At 40.8% G+C, this 7,219-nt stretch overlaps 1 long non-coding RNA gene across 1 annotated transcript; it reads left to right on the top strand.

The window, feature by feature from the left end:
• Positions 1–4,246: 4,246 nt before the first annotated feature.
• LOC308096811 lies at positions 4,247–5,742 on the top strand. The gene is made up of 2 exons (XR_013934155.1): positions 4,247–4,387; positions 5,291–5,742. It is a non-coding gene; the product is annotated as an uncharacterized lncRNA (long non-coding RNA).
• Positions 5,743–7,219: the final 1,477 nt, after the last annotated feature.

Genomic DNA, 7,219 nt, shown 5'->3' with positions numbered 1-7,219 from the left:
TTTATTGTTTAGTTTTGCTAAAAAATAAAAGCCTGGACCAGCGCATCGGTGTACCCGGTATGAGGAAGTGTTCATTTCCCCAACCAACCAGAGTGCAGTGGCCGTCGCTCGTAATGAACCAATGGGATCAGGCGCAGTCTCTCTGCGCCTCTATACACCCGCCCCTCTATACACGAAATCAGGAGCGTTGGTGCAGTCTAGGGTTAGGCTAGCTCTGGTCCATAGCGTTAGAAGGAGTTCTTCTTAATGCTGTTACTTTTCAGCCGTTGGCCCGGAATGCCCGCACACCCCCGGTAGCCAACCTCTCGTCTTTAGTCAAAATAAAAAATACACTTTAGATTTTTTTGGTTACTCCACTGCGCCCCCTACAGATCTTGTCAATACAAAAATTCCATTGACCAAATCTGTAGGGGACGCAGTGGAGTAACTAAAACATTTTTCCATCCGGTGGAATATTTTTATTTTCTGGCCAAAAAGTGTATTTAAACGTGAGGTGGGGGGCTCAGAGTGTTCCCACTAAGGAAAGTAGGCTTTCAACATAATATAACTTAAAACGTTTTGTTTTGGTGATGGTGAGTAGCGAAAGTGTATCTTTTATTTTTACTAGAGACGAGAGGCTGCGTTACCGGGGGTGTGCGGGCAACGGCAGAGAAGTAACATAGCGTTAAGGAGAACTCCTTTTAACGCTATGGACCAGAGCTAGGTTAGGCATAGTTTTACAGAGGTTACGTTCAGGAATAAGATAAGGTTTAGGCATCGTTTAGGTGGCGTCGCCATCTAAACCGTTCCGAGGTCGCCGGATTTGACCCGGGGTGAGCGTGTTTTGGGGCAAGCGTTCTTGTATTCGGAGTAATAGCAATTTTTTTTTTAGCAAGAATCGGCCTCCTGGTGGCGCTAGACTAGGATTAGTTTCCACATAGTCTGTGTTGAACATGGTTCACGTCTACAAATGGTTACAAGAAACACATTTTTGGTTCAGAAACATCAACATTCAACAGTTGGGTGAAACAAAGGATCCATGGCTTGAGGGCACGCGGCTTGAGGTGCTACAGGCATCCAACTGATTATCTTGAATAAATAATTACAAAATGAAAATGTTTAATTTAGATAACAGGGATACAGATAGATTTACAGCGCTCAAATAATATTAATCTCTACCATAATGAATTATTATAGATTAGCAGACTAATACCAACATGGCATTGCGGCGGCTTCACACATTATTATGTATCAATCCAGAGATTATTATAGATCAGTTATTTGAACTGATTTGAAGTGAATTGAGCTCAAACTTTATGCCTTTGGGGGACAAAATGCAATTCAGGTGCATGCTTGCTTCATACTACTCTCTAACACAGCAGGCTAGAGCGATTTGCAAGTTAATGATCCACAAGGATAACACTATGGGATAAATGGAGTATAAGCCATTAACTATCCTACAACCTCTTCTTCATTTGAGGGTTTAAAACAATGTACATGTTTTAAATTAAATGCCACAAATGTAGAGGGGTGGAAACAAACACCATTCAGATATGACCTATGGTCCAAGGTAGTCCTTGTGCGCACTGAAGTTAGAAATGTTGATTGTTCATTTATGTAAGTCACAAATCATGTCCTGGTCCAGTTAAGAACGTGTTAAATAAAATTACCCATTACTGTTAACACACTGATACAATTAAATTGCCTTTTGTGTACAAATCATTCTATAAAGCAACAGAATAAGTATCTAATACAAGAGCGAACAGAACAACAACAGTGCAAAGCTAATTTGCTGAGTTCCAAAGTAAACACTATTTTTTCTCATACAGTATGCAACATTTCTCTCATATGCATAAATACCAGTTTGCTGATCTGGTGTCTTGGGACTTTAAATAAATCAGAGTGTAAAGCGCCTGAAGGGAGGACACATTCCTCATAGTGACGTGTTCAGACGGAGCCTTCATTCTTTGTGCTGCCTTCTAGGAGTGTAGAGACTATTTTATTAAAAACGTCTTTCTCTTGCATGGGTCAGTGCTCACCCAACAACATCTCAATACTTTTGTATGTTCTTGAACCAGTGACCGTGGTGGTTGTTTGCAGAAAAACATGCAAATGTATGATTTATGGTATAGGCACATCAGGAACCAGCATTTATTTTTAACAGTCTGCTCTACAAATACAATTCACAACATAATTTTTCCCCCTCCTGTAATCTACAGTATATTACATTTTGTAACAGGCGAAAAAAGTCAATTTAAGACAATCTTTTCCAAGAAACACTGATTGTGTTAAGTCTCTATAAAAGGATTGTTTGATGCCATTTTGGTGACACAGTGAAACAAAAATGGCAGACTATGAATGTTAATGTGTGACATTTAGTAAACAAAAATCTTGATTTGTATGTATGTTTATGGTGCTATAACAAAAGACCCAAGAGTGATGTTTATCTCATCTGTGACAACTCCCCAGAATGAATGGACAACCTGGTCAGGGGTTGGGATCATAACTAAAGACCCATTGATTCATTTGATATACACTGCACCACTGACAGGACAGGACAGAAAATCCACAGTTATGATGTATCCACAGTATATGATGATCAGCAGTAGCTGACCGTAGACATCATGGAGGATGGCATATGCCACTGGTTTTCAACATAGAGTCCGGGGACCAGGGGTCCAAACGGACCTTACAGGTCTGTAACTCAGAGTGTACAAATGGAACCAAATGGACCCACACATGTATATTTGGTAGCATATGTACACTCTCAGAGTTAAATTAACATTGAGGATTTAAAAGTTTAGATTGGGGTCCAAAGGATGAAAACACAATGGTATCAAATACGTAGGGGTCAGTGGTGTAATGCATTTCAAACTGGGGGCCCTTGAAATTCAAAAGCTTGAGAATCACTGGCCTATGCAACCATGAAATACTTCTGTGAAGTTTTCACTCCTGCAGTTACTAAGCCAGACACGGGGAGCCTAACATCTGAGTGCTTTTAGAGGCTCGTTTTTCAGCTGTCACCCCGCCATGCTCCCAAAGATTACCCTCGACAGGCCGCACTGTCCAGACCTATCAGGCCCACACAGAATACGGGAGTATAACCCAGTCTGTCTCTTGAGAACAACAGCTCATAACTCAAAGATATTGGTGTCCTTGTCAATAAAATCACATATAAAGAAGATTGGGCTCAAATGAATGTGCTCTCGAGAGAAATATATTGTCAGGTGAGGCTGGCTGCATCTAGACCTCAGGAATGTGCCGGTGCTCTTCTCCCCCAGATCCCATCCCCCTGGCACCCCCTGGCCCCTCTATTGTGCAGGGAAGGAATGCTTTTCACCCAGCCACAACCTTTTCACGGTGAGGGATGTTGGGTGTCGCCCTTTTTTCATTTAATTCTGAAAGAAAGAGGTTTACCAGAAAGCTACAGTGCACAGCCAGCAATGTTGAACTTTGCTAAGAAGTCATACACAAAATTATATTATTTTACGAAGATGGCTATTACAAAAAAAAAATTAACAAAAAAGATACAGCACGCATAGCCCAAAGGCAGATACAGTTAACTGCACTGTGGAAATATTATGTTAATATCACATTTCCATGTGGATTATAGTAATTCTAGGGATGATTGCTGCTGAGAGATAGACCATTCAGTGATGTGACTAATTACAAAGAGTAGAAATGGTAGGCAATTATCTTTCAAATATTGTTATGAAGATTGATATGAGTAGAGCAGGGCTCTGAAACAAAACAGAAACGCTACAGCTTAATGAAGAAAGTGGAAACCTCTGGAGGATGAGCCAGACTCTAGCCCATCAAACAGTTTGAATGACCACTAGGGCCTTGCAGCTGACATATTGAGGGCAGATTTATTGGATGCTATGCCCTTGTTTCACGTTGTTGATTCCTTTGTGGGTTCTTCCATGTAATGAAACCAATGACATGTTTCAAAACCTTTAGTAGTTATTGTATTTCTGTTGTAATCTTTTTTTCAAAATCATGGCGGTAGGTTACACTGTAACTGTTGCTACACTAGATTCACTTTGAACATTCATTTTCATTTTAGACTTTATAATTCTCTTCCACCAAGTCTGGGCCATAAAACAATGCCACATTGCAGGGTGTGGCTGCTCTTTTTTTCTTTTCTTTAGGTTTTTTTTTGCCAAGAAGAGGGATGGTCTAACTCAGGTGCTAGCGTCCCATTGGTCCTCGCAGTACTCTAAAATGCCAATACCTGAGTCAGGTAGAGAAAAAAGTCAGAGGGGAAGACGGATAGTGATGTGACACTCTTGTCTATCGGCAGGGCTCTTCGAAGAATCTTTCATCCTCTGAATATTGTGATCGTTTGCTTTTCAGACCGGCGTTTGCTTGCTTATAGGGGAATCAAACAAGGCACATTTCACACCAGGTAAGACGTCCATGCATGCACGGGAGAAGGATCTAAATATTTGTATATATATTTCTTTTAGACTGAAGATTAACTTTTAATATTTTCTATAGCCTAATGATAACCCAATGCAAATGTTTCGAGGGGATATTTTGTTTTTGTGAGGAGACATCTAAAAGACTCATGACAGCACAAGTAGCTACTTTTTAAAAATGTATTGCAACAGTCTCCTGGGTGGTGCAGGGTGGGGTTACATGAACTTGTGTGTAGCTCTAAGTGCACGAAAACGGCAAAGGTATCGATATCAATGCTTGTCTGCAGGTGTGGGGTGTGAGCAGAGGGGCCATTGTTGAGCTATTGTTGCGTTTTCCCAATTTCCCCCACAATGGGGGCTCTGAGGAAGACAGGCACCAAGGTAGGCCATGGTGGCAGTGTTTGGCTGGGGGAAGGCATGAGTGATGACTAAACAGTGGCTTGGCTCAGGCCTGTGATTTTGTGCCAGAGCCCAGGATCACAACAGCAGCCTGAAGCCCTGGAGCCACAGAGCAGGGCAGGCCTGGTCTCGCACAAGCTCAGGTTCAGACTCCAGTGTAGGGAGCGGCCAGGTTCCCCTCCCAGATCCACTCCCAGCCACCCCCCCTCTCCCTCGCAGGCTTCCTCATAAATCATACAGTTCCATGTACCTGCTCTGCACCAGGTACTTGGGTCTGATTCCCTTCTATAGCACCTAACATGGAATTGGAAAGTTTAAGGTTTTCCATAATGTAAGCTACTGTAGTACTCAGTGTTAGTGCAGAAAACACATATTGGTATATTTGTATGTGAAAACGGGAATAGACATCCCAGGGACTGGAGTTTAACAAAGCTGAAAATGTGTTGCTAGTTCACCATTATGAACATTGCATGTTTTATTGTGTGTTTCAGAAAATGTTTGCAAGCCGTCAGCGAGAACATTCCATGTGTTCTATCCTTCATTCCACCGGAGTCTGTATCTGTTCTACCAGATTTCAGTGGTGTGAAGAGTAAGAGTCATGGAGATTTAGCATCACAGCAGTCACACTGTCAGACATCATCATCCAAGTCGGAGATCAAGACGTTAATGTGATTACCCAACCCAGTGGAAATGATATGACCAAATAAATGATACAACTGTTCTAAAAACATATTTTCTTATAATGATGCCATTTTTTTTATTGAATATTGAAATTGTTGTATGATAATGATGTCCTTTATCAAAATGAATGTGTATGTAACGATATGTACAGTAATTGATATGTTACATACATTATACATTGACTACAGGAATTGCTATAGTAAGTCCTGACATGTACAGAATGTACAGCAACTCAATGACATGAATACATTGCCTGACCTTGTGCCCTGTGTGTTGTCTTTGTGCGAGTATATCTCCAGCATTTACATGTAACCATTGCACCACCCACATCAATATTGTGGCCCTCAGCCCCAGAGCATGATTTTTTCATTAGCCGGCCAGCCCACACAAACAACCTTTACAGTTCATCAAATGCTGTTTAACTGCACAATAGAGAATCTACCAAGATCTTTTACAAATAGGCTATAAACATGCCCTTAAACTCTCCTGTGCTATAATGTCATTAAACCTTTTTTTTTTGGTTCACTGCTCAAGATATGCATCTTTGCAATGTCCCTGTTACAATTTCTCCAGTATTACACAAGAGGTAGGTCAAGCACAAATGTCTCATGTCTCCCTGTTGCTAGGGGTTCTTGTTAAATCCATTAAGAACGCATCTGTGTCATTTTAGATTTCTTTGGCTATTCAAAAATAGCAGATATTCAAGCTCATAGCACGGCACATTGTTTTAAAAAAATCTTGAACATTTGTGCAAATCTTTTAATGTATATATATTTTTTAAATCAAACATTTGTAACTCCAATATTTGCTTCTGGGGGTCCCTGGAACAAAATATTTTGAGATGGGGGTCCGCGGCCAAATAACATATAATTTTGGGTGGTCCTTGACATGAAAAGGTTGGAGCACCACTAATAGAGCAACATACTGTTAGGATTTAGAAAACATTTTTATTATGTATAGAGCGTGCCAACGTGTCGTCACCACGGGCGTGGGCGTGGCATTGGGCGTGGCATTGGGCAATGTTAAGTCAACCTGGTTTTTACCCCTCAAAGATGTCCGCCGCTACCAAAAGACACTTGTTGACGCCCCCTTCAGGATTTTTGGCACTCTCTATTTGGCCGCGGACCCCCCTGGAACAAAATATTTTGTTCCAGGGACCCCCCAGAAGCAAAGATTTGAGTTAAACATTTTCGCTTTAATAAATATATGTGTGCAAATCTTTGAATATATTATATTCAAAGATTTGCACACATTTTCAAGATTTTTCTAAAATAGCAGATCTACACTGAGCTTGTATAACCGCAATTTTTTTTAATAGCCCAAAGAAATCTAAAATGACACAGACGCGTTCCCGGATTGAATGGGTTAATATTCACAGTATGTGTACACACAGTTTGCCATGAGTGATGGCGATTCCATGATGTAACGCTTGTTCCATGAAACAAACATTTCTCTCTAAAATTCAAAGTCTTTAAAAGCAGGGATTTTTCAACTGGTCTGGACAGAGCTTTTAAGTGCAATAGGACATTGAATAAAGTAGAGCGGTACATATCATTGCTGTTGCAGAAACCTCTTAACTCCATATTCTAACTTTTTGTGTTTTTCGTAAATGAACGCCCTACTTGATGATACTACAGCGTCACACAAAAGTATCAAAAGTAGCAGATCCACAAGCTCAAAACTCGGCGCGAAGCGACTCGTTTTGAGCTTGTAGATCTGCTACTTTTGATACTTTTGAA

This window comes from Gymnoscopelus braueri (genome assembly GCF_963280865.1).
Source record: "Gymnoscopelus braueri genome assembly, chromosome: 12".
Classification (NCBI taxonomy): Eukaryota; Metazoa; Chordata; class Actinopteri; order Myctophiformes; family Myctophidae; genus Gymnoscopelus; species Gymnoscopelus braueri.
This window is presented reverse-complemented; position numbering and strand designations above follow the sequence as displayed.